Raw genomic sequence first — 14534 nt, forward strand, 5'->3', positions numbered from 1 at the left:
CCCTGATCCGGCTTACGTGACCTTATCTTTTTCTGTTTGCGCACTCTATTACCTTTACTACTGTCTTTATCTCCCAGCAGTAGTTTCGGTTAGCGGACTGGCCAAGTAATTATCGTTGCTCGATATCGCGCTCATCGACCATGGTAATAGCGTAAACGACGCTGAGATCAATGTGCATCCGTTGCTCCCGAAAGGGTTGCTAAACTAACGAACAACCTAAAAATGAAACCAAGATAACCCATAATAACCTAGAGACGCTTTTCGGCAGCTAGAGTCCTACACTTCAGACTTACCTTAGTGAAAAAAACTTTCAAATCTTTAACACGAAGTTAGCAATGCCACCAAAGGCTTTGATTACTTTTCATACTAAACCGCTACCAATTTGTGGAATTGATTTCTTCCAAGCACGTATAATCATAATCCCGATAGTGCTGATTGATATTAAACTTGTATAATTAGAATTTTTATGGCTTCCGTAACACACGCGGGAATTATCCGGTGATGTCGATTGCATTGTTATGTATTACCCTCGTGGAATCTTGATAGGGACAAACGTTTGGAAATGCAATTGTGATCGCATGCTTACCGCCACAAGCAATCATTTGGCTTCGATCTTTTATATCAAACGCCACAGTTACTAAATGTCTTGCTTAGTGAAAACCGTATCATTTTTTTTTCTAAATCTCGGCCTCTGTTCGACAACGCAAGTCTCTCAAACATTGGCGATCGTTTATACAAGTAGCCTGTTCCCCATGAACTGTTTACGACAAAAAATTGCAACAACAACAAAGCTGCATGAGCCCTAGACCTCTGTTTGAAAGCAGAGTCTATGCGCGAAAAAAGCGAAATGCGTCGGCCGGGAATCGAACCCGGGCCACCCGCGTGGCAGGCGAGTATTCTAAAACTGAACCACCGACGCCGACAGTTCTCATCCACGAGGCAACATCAAGCCGGTTTAGCAATGCCTTTCTAAATGTAGGTCACGTTTCAGTGACGCAGCTGTGCGTGGTCCCGTTTTATTATTACTGATCACTTTCACGATATGCTAAATGACAACCACTACCCAAGCGCAAAACAATGCAGCTGAATCATTTCCAACGAGCTTCCTACTCAGAAAGCTGTGATACGGAGGTTGTGCGACTATTCCAGAAAACGGTTTTGAATAGCAGGAATTGTTTTCGCGAGCATTTCATCTCCTCTGTCATGCTCAACTTAACCGGCGGTCGTCTTAATGCCTTCTGGCCTGCTGCCAATTTGAAATATCGCAAGTTGGATGCAGCGAAGCAGAGCATGCTTGCGCCACTGGCAAGGAAAGCAGTGACCTAGATTAGACATTATAACGGGAGCTACAAAAGTGGTTGTGCGTTCGCCTTGTGTCCGGTTTCGAAGCCGTCGGCGTCGGTGGTTCAGTGGTAGAATACTCGCCTGCCACGCGGGTGGCCCGGGTTCGATTCCCGGCCGACGCATCCGTTTTTTTTTTTATGTTTCTCCCTCTTCCATTCCGTCTTCTCAAACTACACACCGTCCCCAATTGATCCGTGAAAGGTATTCACGACGCACCGGGTTGTCAACATCGGCGTATATGGTGGTCGAATTGCGAGTGTCGCAGAGGCACGTGGTCCCTTATTGTGCATACTACCCATCTACCTACCTTCCTTCAGTCAATTTCGAAAAAACAAACAGCAGGGTGCACCCTTTCTGAAAGGGAGGCTGCGAAATATGTTACTTCCTTTAATCAAAAGCTTTCGTGATGTGCTCTTGTCGCACGGATTTTGCATGAATATAACCGAAAGCAATTTTTAATATGAAGAATTTTTAGCGCGACCATTCATCCCTTTGCCGGTCACAATAAAATCAGCGGGTATGGAAATGACTGCTGGCCAATTGCCCCAGCACAAGTGAAGGAGAGTGCCAGCAGCTAGCAAAGATTGTTCCACAACCGAATAAATATTACTAGCGAAAACAAAAACAAACAAAACAAACATTGGACGATGGCACTTGGCGTTCGCTGTGGGTGATTAATTCACGTGAGAACCAATAAGCCCAACTTTCAGCCTTAACTGCACTTCAACTCTAGAGGCCACAGCGACGAGCAGTGACCCCTACGAAGCAGACACAAATTCGCCTTCCACACAGGCCTTGAATCGGCAGCTGGACTGCAGTTTAGAAGCCGGCGGATCGTCGCGCGCAAGGCGATCAGAGCGGGAGAGGACGTTGTCGGCACTGCTCCAAGAAAGGCGGCGCGCGCCCGACTCTGAAGGCGCCACACGTACAGACAGTCGGCATGAAAGCTCGTGGCGCGCAGGACGTGAAAAGAGACTCTGTGCGGTAGAGGCGAAACAGCTATCGGCGGTCGTGGCTCTGCAATGTCGGTTGTGGACAATTCGCCGTGAGGACTAAACTTCTTGATGCCCGGTGCATATGTTACCTCAAAGGGATGGGCAACAATATCTTGGGGACTATCGGCCTCCTTTGTTGGTGCGCACGTTTTTTATTGTTGTGTGATGGTGTTCTGCCCCTGCGTAAGAGCGAGAAATGACGGTGTACAATAGCGGAACGACGATGTGTGGATGTAACGGAGCGCGCTGATTTGTTACGATCGTAGAAGCCGTTCTCAGTGTCATGATTAGACGTCAAGGGCTCGTGCTGGGATGCGGTGGCGTGGACCGACGGCTTACGCGACAGTAGTTTGATGAATAAGAGATTACTTTTTTTGGTGTTTGGTTGTTACTTCTAGCTTCGGTAAAATGCGCACGAAATGTGGAAAGGCGGGATTGTAAGCGTGGATATACCATTGAAACAAACCTCTAAGACCTGTCTACGATACTTTTTCATGGAGCCGGCATCTTTGGAACACACACCACAGCTAAAACGAGAGCGCAGTGGCACAAAGGTATAACTCCCCAAATTTTTAGAAAAATTAACTTTCATGTTGAATGAACTTCGCACAACGTTGGCTGGACCACAATGCTACCCTGAAGCGGTATAACCCGACAAAAAGAAACATTTGAATACAGCGTTTGCAATGCGTTACCCCATTAGCTACTATTTCGTTTTGGTTAAGTGTTTGTACTGCGGCAAACATGTAATCCAGTAGATCGCATGCCAGTCATGACAGAGACGGCACCAGATGTCATGGCGCAACGGGTGCCTGACTTTATTTTTTTGCACGTGGCTCGGTCTAAGAAAAAAGTGTGGTGCTGTGACGTGAGGCTAGATAAAATTATGCTCTGTAACCCTTGAATCTAGTACATAAAGCCTCTATTTTGCGCAGAAATATTTAGTTACCGAATACTTTAGAGATTTCAAATAAGCTGCCGTGAGCCGAACTTTAGGCGGGGATATTTTGTTTGTTTTTTTACCTGCTTCACTAGCAACCCGGCATACCCTTTGTATTTATGCGGCTATTGTGGACCATTGTTCATTGTTTCGTATGCAGCTGCAAGCATATTGAACAATGCGTGAATTCTTTGCAAGCTTTGTGAAACTTTTGCCCCGCAATGCTTCGCTGCACTGGACTGAGTACTGGACACTGAGTACAATGCAGAACGATAAAGTCGCGGTTAACTGCTCGCCACACCTTTGGTAAGAGTACAGAAAACAATGTAACGCGGATAGTCTGCGGCCCAGCGATAATAAAACTTCAGTTATTAGTCAGCGCTGTGTTAGTCTACTCAGAGTCCTTCAATGCCTTTCTGGTCATGAAACTTCGCCGTCACGCTATGGGAGAGCTTCGTTCGCTGCCGCGCCTCAGCGCTGGTGTTGATCGGAGGGCAGCCGGGGGCGTGGTCAGAGCGCGTTTGGCAGGGAACGGACCACGGAGTAAGATAAAACAGACGGCCTTATCAGCAGTGCGCTTTCGCTTTACGTGTCGTAGGCCGCTCAAATGGGCCTATCATTTTGTGAGTGGCGAAAAAATTTGGTGCGAACGGGCATGCTGCTACTGCGTTCCTGCCTGCCGGTCTGGCTATAGAGCAGCGGTGGCCGCCCGATGCCCTCCGATCTGCGGTGGCACCACTCGCGGTAGCCTTTGTCCACGTACGAAACTTGGCCGGGAGTTTTATGACCAGCGATGCATTGAAGGACACTGGTCTACTCCTCTGTTGTCCCGTTCTTTCGCGCTGTTAATCTCAGAAAACAATGTAACCACAAGTGTGTTCGTAAACACTCACTCACTCACTCACTCCCTCTCACTCACTCCCTCACTCACTCACTCACTCACTCACTCACTCACTCACTCACTCACTCACTCACTCACTCACTCACTCACTCACTCACTCACTCACTCACTCACTCACTCACTCACTCACTCACTCACAACAATACTGCAGGCCAGTAATTTTGGCCCTGGCAGGAGGGGCTACACAAGCTACATACTGTACAAGGAAGATCAACAACAAATATAATCAAAAGAACACGACAACCATAAGTTCACGATTTCATACGCGAGTTCATAAAATCGGCAGATTCAAAAATCTTACGGGGCAAAGAATTCCATTCGGACACTGTTCGGGGGGGGGGGGGGGGGGAGGGGGGGGGGCGAGAAGTGTATTTGTGAGAGTCGGTTCAACCGAAAATTGGTGATAAAGAGTATTCATGGCTATGTCTAGTTGTCCTTATAGTTCAACGTTTTAAGCACTTAGAAAGCATTATTTTAATTTTCCCTGCAAGGCAGTAGTGAAGAAACCCAAGACGACTCATTTTCCGACAAGCCTCGAGAGCCGGTATACCATACTTCTGCATAAATTAGGATGTTGAGTCGTGACTTCTATATCTACCAAAGATTAATCTCATTACCTTTCTTTGAACACTTTTGAGCTGCATGACACCCTTATATCCAATATATGCTCCAATATCCAATATATGCTCCGACCAGGTAAGCTCATTATACAGAGCCACGCCTAAGTACTTATATTGAGAAACTTCTAATACAGGCTGGTGATGGAGTAGATTAGAAAAAGAACTAGTACATTTTTTTCTTTTTGACATGTAAAAGTACAGTTTTCTCCGAAATCAGCGCCATACCCCAACGCATACACCAATCATCAATTGCCAAAAGAGTTTCTTGTAACAATAAATGATCATTTGTGAATATTTTCGTAAAACCCGCCCAATCATCAAAACATTCTTATGGATACATCATAAGGCGCTACATCCACCAAATAATTAACATAAAGAAGAAACAGTAGCGGGACTAAAACACGGCCCTGTGGAACGCCCGAGGTAACAGACAGTGGACTAAACAGACAATGAACAATTCCCACAAACTGCTTTCCATCGGCTAGATACGAAGCAATCTACTGAATAACGGTAATCCTATACACTCTAGTTTACACAACAGTTTTTTTGTGAGGCACTCGATCGAAGGCTTTCGACGAGTCTAGAAACAGAATGTCAATTTGACTGGACTGGCCAAGTACACTCAATATCTCCTGTACCGTCGAAATAAGCTGTGTGGTTTTAGATAGGCCCTTTCGAAAGCCGTGCTCATGGGGAGACAAAATATTGTTTTTAATAACCAATTCCTGAATAGAACTCACGACTATCTGTTCAAAAGCTTGGAACAACTACTAGTAACAGAAACAGGACGGTAACGTTTAGGAAGTAGCCGGTCACCGGCTTTATGGACACACGACACACGGACTATACGCCAGTCAGCTGGTACGTCACAAGGAGTTATTTAGAAGTTACATTTTGTGGTAAAAAATTGAGATTTGTTGAGCGTAACGCCTTAAAAATGCATTTGGAAGTCCGTCGGTACCAGCGTACTTCTTACCATCTAGCTTGAATAGCATGGCAAGTACTCCCTCACAAATTATATCAAACTTATTTTCTAATACAGGAGAAACATCCGGCAGGTTATATTCGGTATGTATTGAAAAAACAAATAGGAAGTTCTGACTAAACGTCTCTGCAATAGAAGTTGGGTCATCCAGAATTTTATCATCAACATTGGCTTTCTTAATCCATTTTTTGCTTTGATGTAGCGCCAGAACTGTCTGTCTAGGGTCATTTTTAATGAAGTCGGTAGTATTGTTGCTAAGACATTTGCTTCTTGCTTGGTTTACATTACTTTGCAGATCATGCTTTAGCTCCATAAACCATGGAGTGAATGTTTTAGGTGTCTTTCTCAGGCGCTTAAGTTTTCTCTTGGTTTGTATTATCTCCCCGCTAATCCAGGGGTTTGTACGGTGCTTTTGCAGTCTCTTTGACGGCATGGAATGTTGAATGCAGAACTTGACTGCAGAAGAAAACTGTTGCCACAAAATTTCCACGTTATTGGGGCTAACGACAAGATGCTCTTCTAAAAAATTGATTACCGCTATGTCATCAGCTCTATTGTCTTTCACAGCAGCTGTAGGAATTTTTTCCTTATGATCTCGGTATATCTAGTCCAGCAAAAATATGTTAGGTTATGGTCAGAAGTTCTGGGTTCAATCTGTACTGTCCCCGAGCTGAATGTTTCAGTAATAGATAGGGGATTCAGAATTTCATTCCTGCGGGAGTAATCTCTCACAATCTGGTCAAGATCAAAAGTAAGCATTATATCAATTAGAGCGTCAGCCAGTACAGAGTACCCATGCTGCATATTATTCCAATAAATAGATGAGAAGTTAAAATCTCCAGTTTAATTAGGTTTTTGTCCCGGAATTTTAGCAGGTCATCATTTAGCTTAATCAAAATCAAGTCATCTGCATTCGGAGGTCGGTAAACAGCACAGTCAAAAAACGTGTCACCTTGTGGTGACACCCTTAGAAGTAGACTTTCATAATCACGTACTTGCTCAGCAACAGTAACCTTTGTTATCACTGCAACGCCACCGCCACGGGAACCCCTATCGCGTCTGTACCGCCCTATAGCTCGGCGGTGCAACCAATTTCATCATGAGGCCAAATTTCAGTTATAACATATATTGGAGGATCATGAGACAAAAGAAGTGTTTCCAATTTCTCTACTTTATTTACAATGCTCCTAGCGTTAAACGCAAGCAGACGCAGCTCACGCTTCTTTAGTCGCTAGCTTGTTGAGGTTAGCGTGTTCGTCTTCGACATTGCCTGGCGCGAGTTAAAAGTGTCGTTCCAATAATACAGTTGTTTGTCAATGAAAATGTTATCATGTACGAGCGATACCTTCTTGTCCGTACCCTTACCTTGCTTCGCACGGTCCAAGAGCAATTTCCTTTATTCTCAGCGTTTCTGCGCAGTAGTCATTTTCAAGGCTTATGATAATTCCTTTCAATTTTTAGCATTGCTCAACGCTGCCTCCTTTTCATTATAATCCTCCTTTTCATTATAATCATGCCGCTCCTTGTACCTTGCCCCCATGTATAGAGCGAGATAACCGCCACTGAATCTTTCGGACGTTATCCTGATCCCACACATCATTCCGCGCATTTAGGTTACCAGGAGGTCATCATCATGAACATTAAGATTTGTCGTAGCATAAGTTCGAACAATTTTTTTCCCTCTGAGCCAGGCAGGCGTCATACAATAAATGTTTCCCTTTTCCTCCTCTATATCAACATCATTATAATAATCATTGTAAACAGCCAATTTTATGCCCGCTTCAGGATGAAGGCTTCTTCTGTTAACTCCCACCACTATCCTGCGCTGTCCTAATTCATTATTTGCCGCCAAAATTTTCTTGCGTCATCCCTCCATAAAAAAATTGGTCTCCTCGTGCGTTAGTCTCGCCCCTATGATTAGAGACGCATATGTAGTGGAATAAATGAGATTTGACAGAAACGTGCGCAACAGCCTAACACCTTAGCTGCCTTAGTGATTTTAGCCTTATGCGCAACATCTTAGCCGTAGGGTGCAACAAGCGGGTTTGATTTCTGGTGCAGGTATTCTTCATACACGTACGTATGTTACCTATGGACTTAAAATTTTGCTATAGGCAGGCATATATCTCGCCTTGCGATTCGTCAAACGCAAATCTATATAGAACACCCTTCCATTAGATATGATTAAATTGTAGTAGTTATTCTTTATGTCTGTGCAGATACGACTACGAATTAGTCTAGTGATATTGAGAACTAACTGCGAGCAGAAATTTCCTAGAAAAATTCAAAGCACATGCGGAAAATGTCGAGGGAGAGGTACAACGAAGCGCTTTGCCCTTGTCCGCATGCGCTAAGAATTTTAGATGCAAAGCATCTCTTGCTCGGGGCTATGTCCATCCATCCGCGTCCGTCCGCACCTCTCCCCCTCTCCCCACCAGCTGCGTGATAACGCCGCTCTCCTCCTCTCCCTCTCTCCACGCCAGTTGTGCGATAGCGCGCGCGCTGCTCCACCTCTACCCCTCTCCCCACCAGCTGTGCGATAGCGCGCGCTGCTCCTCCTCTCCTCCTCTCCGCGCGCCGCTCCCTCAGTTGCTACTTGTCCGATGAACTGAATGGACGCCAACAATTCTGTCAGCGAACTGGCGAAAGTGAAGCCTCTTCGAAACGCCAGCGTCGAGAAGCGGATGCCACACTGCGAGAAAGCGAAGCCGCTTCGGCACGCCAACGTCGCCAAGCAGATCCGGAGGCGGTTCGCCAACCGGAAGCCGCTTCGAAACGCCAGTGTCGCCAAGCGGATCCGGATGCCACTCGTCAACGCGACCGCGCCGAGCGGCCGCGTGCGTGACGGGGGGTTGGGAACTCCGAGATGCTTTGCCTCACCACATTACTTACTCCAATTCTGAATTTTTGTGCAGATGAATGGCGTTACGTGCGAGGTACTTTGCAGAGATCGATTACAAATTAAACGAGTTTCTGACGAACATACTTTGGAGCTGTACGTTTCTGCAGCTCCAGCGAATGCCGCACGCTGCCACCAAGCGTGCCGCCGAGAGCTACTTTTGAAACAAACGAAGCGCTTCGGCCGAAATCCAGAAAACTGATATCCGCTGACTATCGGACGACCGGCATGCGCCCTCAGCTATCTCGACAACAAGCGCTGGGCTGGGAAGTGTCGCGCCGATAGTTCTTGCGTGCCACTATAGCTTGTTCCACTTTATTTTGTGGCTGCCAGTACATAAAGAAGATTAATATCCGGCCATTTGTCTGCACAACAGATACATACACAGTTGGTCGAATTGTTTTCTCTCCTCTGTAAATGTGTCATTGGGAATCGGGGACTTGTGGCGTCTGTACACAACCTCGCTGGCGACCCACCTTCATAAAGTAGCATGGCTTCGCAATATTTAATGCTTCATCATCAGTTATGCATCACTTTGCTCAGCTGGCTAAAAATTCACGGAATCTTACACTCACGCACCAGACTTGGAAGGCGAAGCTGTCGGACGCATAGTTAAGTCTCAGTGAAGGAAAGTTTTACATCCACCTGAATGCAGTCATAAAGCTGCAAAGAAAAGCTATACAGCTTTCTCAAAAACTCTCTCAGATACAGTTGAGGAACAGCTTTCTCAGAAACCCAGAAACTCAGTTAAGTTTCAGTATCATTGTTTATTTTTATAGTTGCGGTGCTGGCAATCGTTGTCACATGCATCGAAGTTATGCATCGCTTTGCTCAGTTGGCTAAAAATTCATGGAAGCTTGCACTCACGCGCATGACCTGAATGGCGAAGCTGTTGAAGGTGAGAATTTGTGGACACATAGTTAGGTTTCAATATCATTGTGTATTTGCATAGTTGCGGCACTAGTAATTGTCGTCATATGCATCAAAGATGTCGTCACCGTATTCGCGGTGAGTGGTGGATGCAAAGTTATCATCAGCATTGTAGGCTTCCACCCGCTCTTCGTCATCGACTCGAGGCAGCGGTGGCGGGATCTGCAAGTCGTCTCGGGATGGATTGGCCCCCTCGTAGCCATGTCTCGAATTATCCATAGTGGCTACTAGAGAATTCGACGGCCGCAGTGACTCCTCCCAAGCAAGGTGTGTTTTCACCTTTAGCATTATCGCTAGTTTCTTTTTTTTTACATGCGAGATAGCGGTTGACGACAGCACTGGAGTTTTATATTTTTTCCCCTAAAGCCAGTGCCCGAGTCGGGGACTTGGGTGGTTGACGCGAGGCAGGCGCTCACGAAGTCTCGGCATTGCCTTGGTATTTGTTCCTGCAACGGCGACCTTATCGCCAGTAACAACCGCTCATCTGTAAAAAGAGCGGCGTCCGTATTTCTCCGTGGGCCAGAACCTGTCAAAAATTCCGTTTGGCAGCATGCAGGCAGAAATCCCACATCAAAATTTCAGTTGGCAGCGAACGCGGGTATGTGTGCGCCAGCCTCACGTGTCTACTGGCTGCGGGGGTGATTGGGGCCATAGAGTTTCTTAGTAACTATACTAGAGGTGAAACTGCGCGTGGGAATCCATGTCACAGTGGGTGTTCATGGGAAGACCCCCCCTTTCGGCTTGATGTTGTCATGACAGTTGAATTCTTCAGCGGTTTTAAGGGGTCTGCTTTCTTCACCATACCTTAACACGTCTACGAGCAACGACGAAGCCGAAATCCTCCCAGTTCTGTGGAAGCCGTGTTCGGTGAAACAGCAGGCAACGCGTGATCGCACCTGACGTTGCTCATGCCGCAGTCGAAGGGCGTATGACTGAGCAGGGAATATGCCGCCGCGAGATTTGTAGCCGACGAAAAAAAGAAACAAAACGTACTTCGACGAAGACAAGATACAACAGATACGGGTGCCTGTATTCGTCCTATCTTCTCACCATCAACGACTGTTTAACGCCATGTTTTCTTTTTTTCTTAAAGTGTAGCTCAAAGGGACCCTGCAACACTTTTTTTAAATTCTTTTTAAAATCTTAAAGGGACACTGAAGTGAATTTGTGAAGCTCCCGTTTTTGCTTGCACTGCGTAGACTGGCTCAAATTAGCACACTTTTCATCGTTTATCCGGTTGACAAATCGGTAATTATTTTACAAAGCGCGAAAGAAGAAAAACTACCATGCGCGGTTTGCGGCGGCCGCACCAACTAAGGCTGTGACGTTGAGAGGAGGGGCGCCGTGATTGGACGATGCCCAAGGTTAGCAATCACACAAGTTTCGGTTTCGGTTTCGGTTCTGTAAAACATAACCAATGGCTGTGTTGGATGGGCATTCTCAATATCTCAGTAATCATCGTACCGCGCTTCTGCCATGTTGTCGGCTGTAAAATGCACAAGATAAGCCTCCCAGGACGGCTTGTAGTCGTAGCATTCACTAGCCGAGACCTACGCAGTGCATGAACGCCCTCCGCGTACCCGCAGACGCCCAAATGTCATGCTCTTTTCCCCCATATTTGGAGCTTGCCTCCCTCATGCCTGTATCGTAAAAAGCGTGTTCGCACCAGGCCAAGGGTCTGTTCATTCTGGCCTGTGCCCACTGCCTGCAAGCAGTCGGTGCTTATGGCAACAGCACGCCAACGAGAACTCGCTAGCGCGCCAGTGCCAGCCTGCGCGCGTTTTGTGAACTAGTTCGTGTAGCCATGAACGTTGCGGCCCCAAAAAAGGTGAACTCAATATAGAAAACATCGGCGGAAAACAAAAAAGGTAACTTACAAAAAAAAAAAGCACGTACCCGCGGGGATTCGAACTCGTGACTCGCAAAACATTTGGGGTGAATTCCTAGCGCCCCAGACTGCTAGGCCACGGAGCGGGACGCGAATGCTTTGCTAATATAGGGTATATATTGTATAACCGGTTTACACTTTTATTTAGTTTTGGCATTTCAAGCCGCTTAGGTGACTATTTGTTGTACTGCGATCGTGCAGTAAGCGTCGCCCGAGTTTCCACAGTAGCTCACGTCTAGCAATTGCATTTCGTAGACGGAAAAGCGTTCGCAGATGCGTAGTCGTGCTGCTGACCGCTGTGCTTGTTCGCCCAGCGCAAAGAAGTGCTTCCCGCGCCCTAGTTTTACGCTGTACGGTAAAAATATCAGTTGATTTTATTTGCTTAGTACCTATATTGACTTCGCTGACTCTTCTCCCGCCTTCAAGAGGCCTTATATTTTCCTACTGGCGTACCAGTCAGCGAAGCGTCGCATGTGCAGCGCTTGTGTGAAGCGACCTTGACTTGGAGCTAGATACAGTGTACAAACAAACCAAGTAAAGAAAGGCACATTCTTCCATTCACAAACGTGTCCTGGCTTCGTTTCAACTAAGCGAACGAATTGCGACCAAGCAATTTTTTTTAACCTCCTTGATTGCGACGACCCGCCGGCGGCCGGCGGACGAAACGCTGGGCCGACTGACTCTGTCGGCCGGGGAGCCGTGCAGTAGCGCAGCCGTGGCGCAGCCAATTGCCAGCTCATCCCCTCCTGACGTCACACGAAAACGCCACAGAAAATGGGCGAGCGTAAAGAGAGGAGGACAGCGTTTTCGAATTAGTTTTTCTACTAAATAAAATCGCGTAAACGCGCCTAGAGTGGTCGAAACATGACCTGGGGACTCCGGACTACAATTTGCGCTAGTAATCCCGCAATGTTTACATATCACTTCAGTGTCCCTTTAAATGCTTGCAGAACGTAGTCACAAAACACCCCCACTACTTAGGGTCGCAAAGTACCTCAACCAAAAATTACTGCTATATCCCCATCAGATAACTTGTAAACTCGCTTAAAAAATTTTTCTCTCTTCCCCGGTCTTGACGTTCTTTGCCGGCTCCAATTACGTAACTAAGGCCATGGCCATGTAGCGGCTGTCGGCCGTTTTTTTTTTTTTTTTTTTCATTTGTGGCAATGAATGCTTTTTGACAGCAACTTAAAAAAATAGCCACAAAAAGAAAGCAGGAACGGAAGGCGTATCTGGTGCGACGAGCAAATCACGGAGTGCCGCTCCGTGCTGGCGATACCTGTAGCTTTCGCAGTGCTTCCACACGCGAAAAAAAGAGTGAAAGCGCTTATCGAAGGTGTTGCAGGGTCCCTTGAAGGTCGATGCACCGATTCACTAAGAAGGCGACGTTTTCATAGGCATGGTCAAAAAACATTCCAAACTCTTCAAACGACTTATTATTTTAAATAATGGCAAGATTAATGAAATAAGAGTGTCTAAGGAGTCCCCCTTCACTTCCCCCCCAACCCCCAAATGTTAACATTGTTCGTAACTACCACCTTCGCGCTTGCAGAATAGCAGGCACAACCTTTCCGGTAAAAATACGCTTTACTTTATTTTTTCTTAGTTGTAAAACAGCCTGTTTTAATTTCCACTTACATTATTGCACACATTATTCGCATTTTTTTTGTGGCCCTGTGTTCGGATATACAGTCACTAAAACGCTTCAATCCAAGCCAATGATGAAACTAAGTCGAGCACATGATATAATGGCGGCCCATGACACACACGGCCTTGAGGTAAGCCGCATAGACGCTAGCACCAGATTGCTTTATAGTGTATATTGTAAGAAACTCTATGGTGTGGGCCTCCCTGACGTCGCCATTAAAAGGGACGCGTCATGTGGCTGGGAAGCGAGATTTTGTTACCTTGTTGGTACAGTCCCGCCGCTTCATGTACGCACGCAGCGCAATCTATTGGTCTACTTCGAACACTCGTTCCGTTGTTTGGAGAACTGCATAAAGACCCCCGCTTTTTGTCGTCCGTAGCCTAATGGGTAGAACCATGGGTTTTTACGCGAACGTCCGCGTATTTCAAAATTCCAGATCCTCGTCACGGTGTCCACCGGCGAAATAGGCGAGAGTACGCGCACGCGCATAGATATATGTGCTGTATGAGTGTCGTCTGCTACGCTGTTCTTAAAACAGCACACCCCTGTTGTTCTTACTTGTGGAGGCCGTTTCGACAGAGCTCAGCGGTGTAAACATTGCTGATGCACGTGTCGCGGAAGGGATACGAAAGGAAAATCGAAAGCACATTGGAGATCCGCATTTCATTCAAATAACTCCGGTTTCTAGTAAACAAAGTCACGCCGATACCGTGGCAGGGCGTATGTCGCTCTCAAGGAAACATCGTAGCGGGCGATGATCACAAAAGAGAGGGGTTTTTCCGCGTGCGCGTACTTTCCCCTACTTCGCCGGTGGACACTTCGATAAGGCGCTGACATGCCGATAGGTCACCGCTGCCGTGACATTAGAGAGTTTTAGCAGTCCGTCTGTTCCGTTGGTTACGTTGTTACCGGGTTGTCCGGGACCCGTCGGCGCCTACGCGCGTATAAGGGTGAAGAAGAAGGGCGAGGAGGCAGAGGACATGGCGAAGGCAAGCCCGCGGTACTGATCTCCCTACCGCGACCAATGCCCAAGTGCCCAGAGGGGTCCCGGTCAACACGCTAACTACGCACAGGACGGAACGGACGGACTGCTAAAACTCTCTATTATTAAAAATATGAGAGGGTGTACATTCTGTCTTTCCATTTTATGGCGGCGCCGACTCTTGTTCCGCTTCTAACATTCAAAGCCAAGTCTATCTCGCCTTCCCGGACGAAGAAACAGGAGTGACACTCCCACCAAAACGGAACCACTGACGCACCAAAACGACGGAAACGGTGAAAGCGACTTGCACGTTATCGCTTAGCTGGAGCCACGTTTTCGCAACTTGACATTGTCCCCCATTATAATTATAAAAACATTAAATCGCGCTGGGGTTGCGTAAGC

The 14534-nt window shown here is 46.7% G+C and overlaps 2 non-coding genes across 2 annotated transcripts; one reads left to right on the forward strand and one right to left on the reverse strand.

The window, feature by feature from the left end:
* Positions 1–848: 848 nt before the first annotated feature.
* On the reverse strand, positions 849–919 carry Trnag-gcc (transfer RNA glycine (anticodon GCC)). Its single transcript has one exon. It is a non-coding gene; the product is annotated as a tRNA-Gly (tRNA).
* Positions 920–1395: 476 nt separating this feature from the next.
* Positions 1396–1466, forward strand: Trnag-gcc (transfer RNA glycine (anticodon GCC)). The gene has a single exon. It is a non-coding gene; the product is annotated as a tRNA-Gly (tRNA).
* Positions 1467–14534: the final 13068 nt, after the last annotated feature.

This window comes from Haemaphysalis longicornis, unplaced genomic scaffold (genome assembly GCF_048455015.1).
Source record: "Haemaphysalis longicornis isolate Haplotype H1 unplaced genomic scaffold, Haemaphysalis longicornis Haplotype H1 scaffold_3, whole genome shotgun sequence".
Taxonomy (NCBI): domain Eukaryota; kingdom Metazoa; phylum Arthropoda; class Arachnida; order Ixodida; family Ixodidae; genus Haemaphysalis; species Haemaphysalis longicornis.